Source organism: Lagenorhynchus albirostris, chromosome 11, assembly GCF_949774975.1.
Source record: "Lagenorhynchus albirostris chromosome 11, mLagAlb1.1, whole genome shotgun sequence".
NCBI lineage: Eukaryota > Metazoa > Chordata > Mammalia > Artiodactyla > Delphinidae > Lagenorhynchus > Lagenorhynchus albirostris.
The window spans coordinates 86,170,372-86,184,090 of record NC_083105.1 but is presented as its reverse complement, the minus strand read 5'-3'; the positions used below and the strand labels follow the sequence as shown (position 1 = coordinate 86,184,090).

General features: G+C 38.4%; 1 pseudogene; it reads right to left on the bottom strand.

The window, feature by feature from the left end:
• Nucleotides 1–5,387, bottom strand: part of LOC132530010 (poly(A) polymerase type 3-like) — a 131,533-nt pseudogene extending 126,146 nt beyond the window's left edge.
• Nucleotides 5,388–13,719: the final 8,332 nt, after the last annotated feature.

Below are 13,719 nucleotides of genomic sequence, written 5' to 3'. Positions count from 1 at the left end.
TGTAGAATAAAAAATGTTCTCAGGTGTTACCAGTTATGCACCCCAAATTTTGCATAGGTTCTCAACATGTTTTGATGCTGCTTTAGTTTTTTTCTTATCAATTACAAAATTTTTCTAAACCCTGCATTTAGGAATGGAGTCAGGTATTCCGAACTGGTAGTTATGCAGAATAAAAAGGGAATGTGGTGGGATGAGCTTATAGCTGAATCCTAGCAGGCTAGGACTAATTTTCCATAATTCTTCCTTTTGTATTTTTAATAATGAGGAATAAATGTTTTTGAGTTAAATTATGTAGTTCAGCAGTGGAGAAAAGAATACAAAATTGAAGATTAGTTTTTAGATAATTGTTTTTTGTATTTAGAGAAAGAAGGAAGTAAGAAAGCAGTTGGTTACATTTTTACTCAACTTTCTTTTTAGTCTAAAAATTTCAGTTTGTCAGACATACACTATGGAAAGTTATATAAAGCAGCAAAGCCTGTATAATTTTCTATTTTTAAAAATTTTGCAAAGTCAATAATGACTGCAGGAAAACAGTGGCCTAACCTCTTGATGAGGATTTAATAATAGTGTACTCTACTGAGGTCTCCTATTGGTAAGATTTCATTCCTTAAAAACAATGTGGTTCAGAACACCTACTGGAATACTAAATACTTGATTAATTGCAATTAAATAATACTGGTTCAAGCATTTTATTTCTTTTCATTTTTGGATTATTTTCATCATGCTTCATATCAACATCAGTGAGGCTGCCATGGTACAGGCAATCTATTTTAAAATAGGGTAGAAGCTCATCTTTGTGGGATAAAAGGGAATTAATGTGGTGTATCAAACTCTCTATCAAGTTTAAAGTTCTATTATGCCAAGAAATAACATAAAATCTGTGTCAAATTTAGGGAAATTACCAATCCCTTATTTTGGTGACATGTAAACCAAAACTAACATTTTGATTTTTGGACTGATTGCTTCATTCACACAATGTCTTCTAAATATAAATAATTTCATGTCCCTAGTCTCTAAAAATTGAACCTCTGTTATGTTCAAGATGGTCCTGAGTCTTCCTTTAAGTGTCTCACATTTCTAGTAGAGGAGATAAGATGAAGCACAAATAGTAGCAAAACAAGGCAGTGAATGTTATGAGAGTTCAAAGCAGGGAAAGATCAGTTTTAGATAATAGGGCAAAGGACTGTTTCATGAAGGAAGTGTTAGAGGCATGGAACCATAAATAGTCAGAAATGGAAGGGCACTTATGCATCATTTTTCATTTTACAGATGAGGAGAATGAGACCAGAAAGAGTAGAAACTTGTCTGAAGTCATTTTGTAAAATTATAACAGAATCTAGATTAGAATCCAGGTTCTATGACTCCTTGTCTATTGGACTTTTTAAAAATAGCAGATTTATTGAGATATAATTAACATACCATAAATTCACACTTCTAGAATGTACAATTCAACTTTTAGTATACTAACAGATTTGTGCATCTATTAACATTATCTAACTCCAGAACCCTTTTGTCACCCCCCAAAAGAAATCCTGTACCTGTAAGCATCACTTTCCATTATTTCCTCCTTGCAGACCCTGGCAGTGATTAATCTATCTTCTGTCTCTGTAGATTTGCCAATTCTGACATTTCATATAAATATAATTGTAAATATGTGGCCTTTTGTTTCTGTCTGTTTTTTTTTAACCATGCTTTAGGGGTTTATCCATGTTGTAGCATATATCATAATTTATTCCTTTTTACTGTTTAATAATATTCCAGTATATGGACACACCACATTTTGTTTATCCATTCAACAGTTGATGGACATTCAAGTTTCCACATTTTGACTATTATGAATAATACTGTAATGGACATTCATGTACAAGATTTTCTGTGGATGTACATTTTTAATTCTCTTGGGTATATACTTGAAGTGGAATTGCTTCATATTATCATATGATAACTCTAAGTTTACCTTTCTGAGGAACAGCCAAACTCTTTTCCAAATGAGCTCCACCACTCTACCTCCCTACCAGCAATGTATAAGGCTTTCAGTTTCTCCACATATTCATCAACCCTTTTCAATTTTAGCCAGCCAAGTGGATGTGAAGTGCTGTCTCATTGTGGGTTTTTTTTTTTTTTTGCATTTCCTTAATGAATAGTGTAGTAGAGAATCTTTTCATGTACTTATAGCCACTTCCATATCTTCTTTGAAGAAATTTGTATTCAATTTTCCCCATTTTTAAGTTGGTTTGTCTTTTTATTGTTGAATTTAAATGTTCTTTACATATTGTGGATACAAGTCCTGTTATAGAAAATATGACTTGCCAGGAAAAAATAGAAAACATGAACAAATGAATCACAAGTAATGAAATTGAAACTGTGATTTAAAAACTTCAGAAAAAAAGGACCTGCAGATATTTTATTCCATTCTGTACATTGTTTCTTCACTTTCTTTGTTTTTTAAATTTTTATTTATTTTTTGGCTGCATTGGGTTTTCGTTGCTGTGTGAGGGCTTCCTCTAGTTGAGGTGACTGTGAGCTACTCTTTGTTGCGGTGCATGGGCTTCTCATTGTGGTGGCTTCTCTTGTTGCGGAGCATGGGCTCTAGGCTCACAGGCTTCAGTAGTTGTGGTACGTGGGCTCAGTAGTTGCAGCCCGTGGGCTCTAGAGTGTACAGGTTTCAGTAGCTGTGGCATGCAGGCTCAGTAGTTGTGGCGCACGGGCTTAGTTGCTCCAAGGCATGTGGGGTCTTCCCAGACCAGGGATCGAACCCATGTTCCCTTCATCTGCAGGTGGATTCTTAACTACTGCACCACCAGGGAAGTCCTGTTTCTTCACTTTCTTGATGGTGTTCTTTGAAGCAGAAAAGTTTTTAATTTGATGAAGTCCAATTTATTTTTTCCTTCACTTTTGATGTTATATCTAAGGAATTATTGCCTAATCCAAGGTCAGAAAGATTTCTTATGTTTTCTTTAATAATTTTATAGTTTTAATTGTTGCATTTAGGTCTGCAATCTATTTAGAGTTACTTTTGTGTGTGGTGTGAGGTAGGAATCCAACTTCACTCTTTTGCAGGTAGATTCCAATTGTCTCAGCACCATTTATTGAAAAGACTTTTTTTCCCTTATTGAATTGTCTTGGCACCCTTGTCAAAAGTTAATTGACCATAAATATGAGTGTTTATTCCTAGATTCTCAGCTCTCTTCCATTGAACTATATCTGTTCTTAGGTGAATATTACACAATCTTGATTACGTAGCTTTAAATTAAGTTTTACAATCAGGAAGTGTGAGTATTCTTTTTTGTTGTTCTTTGTAAAGATTGTTTTCGCTATTTGAAGAATAGTGTCACCTTAACAATACTAAGTTTTCCAACTCACAAACATGGTATATCTTTCCAAATATTTGTCTTCAATTTCTTTAAACAATGTTTTGTAGTTTTCAGATACAAGACTTGCATTTTGTTAGATTTATTCCTGAGTATTTTGTTCTTTTTGATGCTATTGTAAATGGAATGTTTTTGTAATTTCATTTTTGAATTGTTCATTGCTACTCCATAAAAATACAGTTGATTTTTGGATATTTATCATGTATCCCAGCAGTCCCCAACCTTTTTGGCACCAAGGACCGGTTTCACGGAAGACAGTTTTTCCATGGACCAGTTGAGGGGGATGGTTTCAGGATGATTCAAGTGCATTACATTTATTGTGCACTTTATTTCTATTATTATTACATTGTAATATATAATAAAATAATTATACAACTCACCATAATGCCGAATCAGTGGGAGCCCTAGACTTGTTTTCCTGCAACTAGATGGTCCATCTGGGGGTGATGGGGGACAGTGACACCCGAAGTATGCTGCTTATGTTCAGTCTACTCCGTGATCTCTCTTTGGTTGCTGTCACTGCAGAAAACCCTGCTTCACAAAGACAGGATGTTGGAAATGGAAGCAGGCTTTTCAGTGCTTTTGTGGCAATCTCAGGATATTCCGCCTTGACTTTAATCCAGAACGTATGGAGATTTGAAGTTGTCTCACACATACCTTTAAGGCCACCGTCATTTGCGATCTCAAGCAGTTGATCCTCTTCTAGCATGGACAAAAGTGATCCACCTGGCTTATTCACAAATGGGTTGTGGATCCATTCCTTCCCAGTTTGGGGGTCTATTGTGGTTGGGAAGTAACGCTCAAACTCTTTTGAAAGCTGAGATAGGTGATCATGCACCAGCTGGGAGAAAGAAGGCCCTGGCTCAGTCTCTTTCAAAATCTCTGCTAATGTTTGAAATGTCAAAAATCCCAATATTTACTCATCACCCCCATAACGCCAGTTTGGCTTTGAATGCAGCCACTTTATCTGCCGACTTGAACACAGTTGTCGTTCTCCCCTGAAGTGACAGATTGAGTTCACTGAGCAGGTTGAATATGTCACACAAGTAAGCAAGTTTTGCGACCCATTCTGTGTCACTGAAATGTGCTGCCAGTGGTGACTGTTTTTCTAAAAGAAATCTCTGGAGCGGCTTTCATAACTCAGAAACTCTGGCCAGTGATCTACATTTAGAAAGCCACCTCACTTATGTGTATAAGAGAAGATGTGTGTGCTCTGCATTCGTCTCCTCACAGAGCTGTGTGAACAGACATGAATTAAGGGCATGTACTTTAATGTGGTTGATAATTTTAATCACATCCTGCAAAATGTTGTTAAGTTCAGATGACATTTTTCGGCTTGCCAGCATTTCTCTATGGATGACACGGTGCATAGACTCACATTCAGAAGCGATCTCTTTGATCCGAGTAGTGAAACCAGAAAGCCGTCCAGTCATGGCAGCTGCTTCATCCGTGCATATACTGACACAAAATGACCAGTTCAGTTTTCCTGGTATGTAATCATTTCAAAGACTTGAATAGTTCTGCAGCTGTAGCGTTGGTTGGCAACAAAAATGCACATAACATATCCGCATGCACATCCTCCTGAAAACTGTATTGCACAAAAATAGGCATTGTTGCCTTGTGGTCAATATCAGTAGACTTGTCAACCTGGGTTGCATACCACGGTGACTCATTAATCCTCTCCAACAGTTGTACCTCAGTATCCTCTGCTATCTCATCAATTCGTCTACTTATAGTGCTAGCCAAAGGAGGAACACGTACCACCTTTTGAACTGCAGCCTCTCCTAAAAGATGACGACAAATGTCCTTAGCAGCAGGCAGTATCAACTCTTCACCAATAGTAAAGGGCTTCTCAGCTTTAGCAATGCGGTTAGCCACTAAGAATGATGCTCTCAGTGCAGACACATTTGATGAACTGGTGGCCTTCAGTAATTGTTTCTGTTCTTCATGTTCATGGTTTTTTCTTTTGAAAAACTCCAAAGGCTTGTCATTTAATGCAGGATGCTTGGTCACCATGTGGCGAAGCAGTTTTGAAGGTTTCATGGCTTCATTGGCTAGCTGGTCGACACATATTATACAAAGCAGGCTTGGAGAACGTGAATCACCTGTTTCAATGAACCCATAATTTAAGTAGGACTCTTGGTATTTTCTTTTAAATGCAGCTTTCTTTTTGTTGGCAGTCTTAGAGTCTACTGCTCTCTCATCATTGGGTCTTTCCCCCCTTTCAAAGAAGCTCTCCAGGGATGTTTGTTTTTCACTCATTTTGGCTAGGGTTAGCTTGTGAGCTTACCCAAACTGTGACTGAGACAAGTGCGCAGTGCGGGAAAGAGGCGCGGATGGAAGAGGTAAATAAAATAATGGGCGGGCCACGCCTGGACTAAAATACGTGTCGGATTCTGACTTAAAGGCTGCCACAAGATGCAGCTGTACACTTGAAGTACGTCAGCTCCCTTACCACTATAAATCCTGCCACAGAGGCAGCTGAATTGTCACTTGCCGCTCACCGATAGGGTTCTCATATGAGTGCAGGCAATTGATTTACAATGGTCTCTGTGCAGTCAGACCTCTCTGCTAGTGATAATCTGTATTTGCAGCCACTCCCCAGCGCTAGCATCACTGCCTCAGCTCCACCTCAAGTCATCAGGCATTAGATTCTCATAAGGACTGCGCAACCTAGATCCCTCACATGCACAGTTCACAGTAGGGTTTGCGCTCCTATGAGAATCGAATGCCACCACCGCTGATCTGACAGGAGGCGGAGCTCAGGTGGTAATGCGACCAATGGGGAGTGGCTGTAAACACAGATGAAGCTTTGCTCGCTTGCCTGCCACTCACCTTCTGCTGTGCAGCCCGTTCCTAACAGTCCAAGGACTGGTACCTGTCCATGGCCTGTGGGTTGGGGACCCCTGATGTATCCTGTAACCCTGAATAACTCATTTATTAGCTGTAATAGTTCTTTGTGGTTATCTATGTACAAGATCATGTCATCTGCAAAGGAAGATAGTTTCCCTGTCTAATCTGAATACCTTGTATTTCTTTTTATTGTCTAATTTCCCTTTCTAGACTCTCGAATATAATGTAAAATGGAAGTGCTGAGAGGAGACAATTTCTTCTCCTTAAGGGGAAAGCATTCAGTCATTCACCATTAAATATGATGTTGGCTGAGGGTTTTTCATAAATGGCCTTTATCAGATAGAGAAAGTTTTCTTCTATTTCCATTTTGTTGAGTTTTTAAAAAATATTTTATACATTTTACATTTATACATTTATGCATTTTATTCTGTTACCTTCTTACTTTCACCTTCTCATTTAAGTCTTTAATTCATTTGGAGTTCTCTTTGCATGTAATGCAAGATAGGGATCTAGCTTTATTTCTCTATATGTAGTAAGCCTGTTTTTCCTAACATCATCTACAACCTAGTTTTTGTCATTATTTGGTATTGCCACCTTAATCATATTTCAAATTCCCATATATTCCTGTGTCTATTTTTATGTTGTGTATTTATTGTCATTGTTGTATATCTGTTGCTAGAAATTACCTTGGTTGTTACTGTGTATTTGTGGGCATATCTTTTCTAATATCTAGTGGGGAAACTTCCAACATTTTATTCTATTTTTTAAAAAGTTGAGTCAGCTATTCATAAAAATTTTAATCCGTATGTTTAAATATAGAACTTGTTAAATTCTAAAAACCAGAACTTCTATTGAAAAAACCCATCCTATAGGGATGGTTTTAGATAAATTTCTTTCAGGAAAATTGAAATGTTTACTCTGTTAACATTGAATGTCCATGAACATGGTATATCTCTCCATTTACTTAAATTATTTGTGAAATTTCACAATTCTTTGTGTAGAAATATTTGACATATCTTTCTCTTTATGTCAGACTGCTTATATGCTGAGGTGTCTTTGATCTCCTATCTTAATTTATCGTTTTATGTTTTAATTTGAATGTAGCAGGAGATCCTGTTTGACCATTTTTTTTTTTTTTTCTTCTTTTGCGGTACGCGGGCCTCTCACTGTTGTGGCTTCTCCTGTTGTGGAGCACAGGCTCTGGACGCGCAGGCTCAGCGGCCATGGCTTACGGGCCCAGCCGCTCTGCAGCATGTGGGATCTTCCCGGACCGGGACACGAACCCGTGTCCCCTGCATTGGCAGGCGGACTCTCAACCACTGTGCCACCAGGGAAGCCCCTGTTTGACCATCTTTGATTTCACTCTCTTCCCTTTCGAGGCAGTTATTTATTATCACATATCAAAAATCAATTCCAACTACAAAAGTATTGACTTAGTAATGTCAGATTTACATGTTTCATTGATTGGCAGGGACAAAGATCCACATCTCAGGGCTTCTCTGGTGGCACAGTGGTTAAGAATCCACCTGCCAATGTAGGGGACACAGGTTTGAGCCCTGGTCCAGGAAGATCCCACATGCCGTGGAGCAGCTAAGCCTGTGTGCCACACTACTGAGCCTGTGTTTTAGAGCCCGCGAGCCACAACTACTGAACCCATGTGCCACAACTACTGAGCCCATGTGCCACAACTACTGAAGTCTGCATGCCTAGAGCCGGTGCTCCGCAACCAGAGAAGCCACTGCAATGAGAAGCCCACGCACCACAACGAAGAGTAGCCCCCGCTTGCCGCAACCAGAGAAAAGCCCGTGTGCAGCAATGAAGACCCAATGCAGCCAAAAATAAATAAATAATTTATATATATATATATAAAAATCCACATCTCATTACCCAGAAATTTATTGATTACTTATTAGACATTTCTGTTCACTTAAATTTCATTTTCTGCCCTTGGCTGATTGATCTCTTTCTCCTTCAACATTGCCTCTCTAGATATACAAGTTCTGGCTTCTTTCTTAGTCGGAACAATGTTGTCTCAGCTTCTCCAGCAATGAATTTCCTATACATCACTGAATTCTATCTTCAGTACTAAGAATGATCATTTTATGGAGAATGACTTAGACGTGAGTACAAAACAGGCCTTCTTAAGGATCCATCTTTCTAAGAAAGATGAGAGTCCTATAAATAATGAATATTTATAACTTTTATCCTGTCCATTTGTGACCTATGCTTCCAACTGTTGAATAAGTTGTTCTGTCTTTTTCAGAACCTCTTTTACATCCCCTTCTGTCTAAGCCCAACAATAATTATTCCACTGGGCTAAATAAATAGGACATGATATAGACTGGGTATGAAATAAAACTATGTTTGAGAACTGGCTCTGTCAATTGCTAGCTGTGAGCTATGGGACCATGTTTTAATTCTTGCCTCCTCTCAGTTTTCTCTTTTGTAAAATAGAACTGGCAAAAGAACATGATTTATAGATTTACTCTGAGAATTAAATAATGCTTATAAAGCTCTCAGTATACTTGTTACATTTGAAAATCCTCAATAATTTTTACTGATTATATTATTATTACTTATTACCATCTTCAAATTTATTATTCTGAACTCTTTTCCTGTTCTAGGTGACAGAAGCTTTATCTAACAACTGGAATCTCTTACAATTTTAAGTAAAGAGGCTATGAGAAGTGTCAATAGAATTCTCTTCTTCAAATATTGAAGCATCTAGGAATTGTGGGAGAGTAGGGACTCTTATTAGAGCCTTAGGAGAGCCTATCTAGCTACTCCTCCCCAATTCTGGTGAGCAACTCAAAACTTTAAGACTTCTTTGGGGGTAGCAGCAAAGTTGCTACAGTGGGGTTCTGTGACTAATAGCCATATCCAGTACCTTGGGGAAAGCCTGAGAAGCTATGCGCAACAGGGATAGTACAATTATTAATGAGAGAGTGAGAGCCATGTATAACTCTAAAGTTAGAAGAGATATTTTGATGACCACAAGTAGGTTGTTACTTGTCGAAATTTGCACATAGCATTAGTTGTAGTATAAAGGTCCTAGTCCTCTGATTTTTAATCTGGTGCTATTCTACTCAGTCATGCTCCTTCTTCCCCTGCTCAACTTATAATAAGTCTCAGAGGAATGAGACTCATTTATTTATCTCACTACAGAAAGACTTCTGGAAGATATGCTTTGGAATCAAACAACCAAATGCTGAGGTTGGCTCTGATTTGTTATAGATGACTATGGGTGTGTGTGTCAGTACTGAGATCTTCAATAAATCATCATCTGGATAGAAAAGGACAGATCTGAATCTCAGTAAACTCAAGTGTGCAAAAAATATCACTTCTTAATCTGACGTGACTGATGAATTTGATAGCCTCATCTTGTAAGGCAGACAGGACATTCTGTTTCAGCTATAACTTAAGCCTTCTACCTCTCCTCTCCTCTTCTCCTTCCCTTCCCTCTTTCCCCCTTCTTTCTTCTATAGTTGCATCAGAATTCAGAAAGTTTATGTAGGACCTAACACCCAGGAGAAAGTTCTCTGATTTCCAGTGTATATCATAGTAGTTGCAGAATTCTCATTGTTTAAATGGGTACTAGTCTTTTAAAGTTGGGGAGCTCTCTGCTTCTGTAGCCTTGCGAGTGAGGGAAGCTTTGCCAAAGCTTCAGTCCTTAGTGCATGGGCCTAGATAAACCATGTTATTATCCACTCTGAGGGCTGGCTGCCTACAGGGTGCACTTCGATTCTTTTTTTTTTTTTTTAACATCTTTATTGGAGTATAATTGCTTTACAATGGTGTGTTAGTTTCTGCTTTATAACAAAGTGAATCAGTTATACATACACATATATTCTCATATCTCTTCCCTGTTGCGTCTCCCTCCCTCCCACCCTCCCTATCTCACCCCTCCAGGCGGTCACAAAGCACCGAGCTGATCTCCCTGTGCTATGTGGCTGCTTCCCACTAGCTATCTACCTTACGTTTGGTAGTGTATATATGTCCATGCCTCTCTCTCGCTTTGTCACATCTTACCCTTCCTGCTCCCCGTATCCTCAAGTCCATTCTCTAGTATGTCTGTGTCTTTATTCCTGTCTTACCCCTAGGTTCTTCATGACATGTTTTTCTCTTAAGTTCCATATATATGTGTTAGCATACGGTATTTGTCTTTCTCTTTCTGACTTACTTCACTCTGTTTGACAGACTCTAGGTCTATCCACCTCATTACAAATAGCTCAATTTCGTTTCTTTTTATGGCTGAGTAATATTCCATTGTATATACGTGCCACATCTTCTTTATCCATTCATCCAACGATGGACACTTAGGTTGTTTCCATCTCTGGGCTATTGTAAATAGAGCTGCAATGAACATTTTGGTACATGACTCTTTTTGAATTATGGTTTTCTCAGGGTATATGCCCAGTAGTGGGATTGCTGGGTCATATGGTAGTTCTATTTTTAGTTTTTTAAGGAACCTCCATACTGTTCTCCATAGTGGCTGTACCAATTCACATTCCCACCAGCAGTGCAAGAGTGTTCCCCTTTCTCCACACCCTCTCCAGCATTTATGCACTTCGATTCTTAATTCCATTTCAGCCTGAGGCATTTCTCTTTCCTATCTCTCTTATCTTAAACTGTCATCTCTTCTGATCTTTCCCAATATACTGTTACTGTCCATTAAACACAAAAGCTAAATTATTAGCAACCTAAAAACTACCTCTCTTCAGAGATAGAGGTAGAGAGCTGAGAAGAAATGTTCGATTCCATCCTTCTACAGTACATAAGAAAGAGAAGAAAAGCAAAATTATTAAATTTGTACATTAAAGGAGTCTGAACATTCATTCCTTGCTAAAAAAAAAAACAAAAGGCTAGTGCAACTTACCAGAAATATAAGCCCCATACCAGAAAGTTCTTTTACGTTGGTCAATGAGAAGTGCTAATTAACACTAATTTTTTAGATCATTACAACTATTAAATTTATTTGCAGTAATAATAAATACATCAGTTATGTGAAATCTTTATATGTGAAAGATTTAGAGCAGTTACTTTTCATGTCCGCTAAAGATGACAGAAGAGCCCATAGTCTTAATGGGAACCATCAAGGATTTGGCTTTTATATAATTAAGTGGCCCAAAAGACAGGTCTGGTGGTGTCATCCTGACTAACAGGAGGAGGAACAACATGCAGTGGTCATCCAGGGGAATCTCTACATTTTCTTAGGGTGTGACTCAAGCTTGGCACAGTTCCATAGTCTATTGGTTTCAGTTTGGTGTTAAGAAAAATGATTCAAGACCAGGAAGGAAGGCAAAAGGATGATTGCATGTCCTTTCAATGTCACACTGAAGCATTGCCTAATAGTCTCAGACAAGGAGATGTACTTTTGTTTTGCTTGCCATTTACTATTGATTAGGACACTGACACTGTGAAAGTTACCTGTTAACTTGCAAATTTTGGTCCATTAGAAGAAGATTATTTCTGCCAGGTAGAGGAGACACCAAAGGTTATGGTTTTATTGCCTGGCTGGTCTTGTCTCTAACTCAATGATAAAATCAAATTCATATTTTATGGCAAGATAAGAACATTTAAACTAAAATTTTCTCTGCCCGTTTGGACCTCCTCCCTCCCCTTTAGTGTGTATTGTGCATCTGCATTAACCAGACCGCCTTAGGAGATAACATTTCTTTTTAATCACGTAAAGGGTCATAACTCCTTAGAGGTAACTTTCCTTCTTAATCTTGCAAGAGGCCACGATGACCCATGACCCACTACTCGCTTTGTACGTGTAGATCTGAATTATGTAAACTATCAATAATACATCATTTGATGTATAACCCTTTGGCTCAAAAAATTATGTAACTGTTTTGATAGTGGAACAGTCCTCAGAGCTTTCCGAAAAACTGTCTCCTGGGCTAAAATCCTCAGGTTGGCTCAAATAAAAATTTCCATTTCTTTCTTAGATTGACTATTGATTAATTTTTTCATTAACACTTAGGAAATTTGTTTAATACTCCTCCCTGACTGTACAAACTTCTATTTCTTGAATTCTATCTTTGAAGCAGCTTTACTATCTTGCTGGTTCCCTCATTCATGAATTAAATAAATCTTTGATATGTGTTCATTCAAAATTTGTAAGGAAGTCCTGCTTTCAGTTTTTTGAAAATTATACTTTAATACTGGAGTATCAAGATGAGTGATTTTCTGGTTAACTGAATGTGTGCTTGTGCATGTGTTTGTGTGTGTGTGTGTTTCTGTGATGGGAGAAGAGAGAAAAGGATGCTAGCCATTTTGTGTGTATGTATGGTTATACTGTTAAAAAAAAATAACAATCTCCAAATGGAGTCATTTGTCCCCATGACAGCAAGCAAAGACTTAATTGCAGTTTCAGCCTCTCCCAGGAATGTGACCTTTAAACAGACAATCTGAAATTTCCTGATCAACACTAGTGAGACAATCTGCGTAATAAGACCCCTGCTGTTCCCCCTCCCCCGCCCGCCAAAAGAAGATTTCCTGGCCTGAAACAATTTTTTCTTTTCTTTTTGCCACCAACTACCTTGCCCTACCTTCCTTCTGCCTGTAGAGGCCTTCCATTTTGTACAGCCCCTCAGAGCACCCTTCTAGTTGCTAGTTGGGTTGCTACCCGATACATGAATCGCTTAATAAATCCATTTAGATCTTCAAATTTACTTGGTTGAATTTTGTTTTTTAACAATATTATATGATTATAAAAAGTAGGAGCTCGAGACTCTGGGAGGGCTCATGCCAAGGAGTACTTCCTAGAACTGCTGCCAGGGCCCTTGTCCCCGCAGTGAGCCACAGCCACCCCCCACCTCTGCAGGAGACCCTACAAAACTAGCAGTGGTCTAACCTGCAGCAGAACCTAACCTGCAATATCTCTGAGGTATGCTTGTAGTTGAAACAACTGTGAGAGGGCAGACAGCAGAAGCAAGAAGAACTACAATCCTGCAGCCTGTGGAACAAACCACATTCACAGAAAGATAGACAAGATGAAAAGGCAGAGGACTATGTACCAGATGAAGGAACAAGATAAAACCCCAGAAAGACAACTAAGTGAAGTGAATATAGGCAACCTTCCAGAAAAAGAATTTAGAATAATGATAGTGAGGATGATCCAGGACCTCGGAAAAACAATAGAGGCAAAGATCGAGAAGATGCAAGAAATATTTAACAAAGACCTAGAAGAATTAAAGAACAAAAAAACAGAGATGAACAATACAATAACTGCAATGAAAACTACACTAGAAGGAATCAATAGCAGAATAACTGAGGCAGAAGAACGGATAAGTGACTTGGAAGACAGAATGGTGGAATTCACTGCTGGGGAAGAGAATAAAGAAAAAGGAATGAAAAGAAATGAAGACAGCCTAAGAGACCTCTGGGACAACATTAAATGCAACAACATTCACATTATAGGGGTCCCAGAAGGAGAAGAGAGAGAGAAAGGACCAGAGAATATATTTGAAGAGATTATAGTCGAAAACTT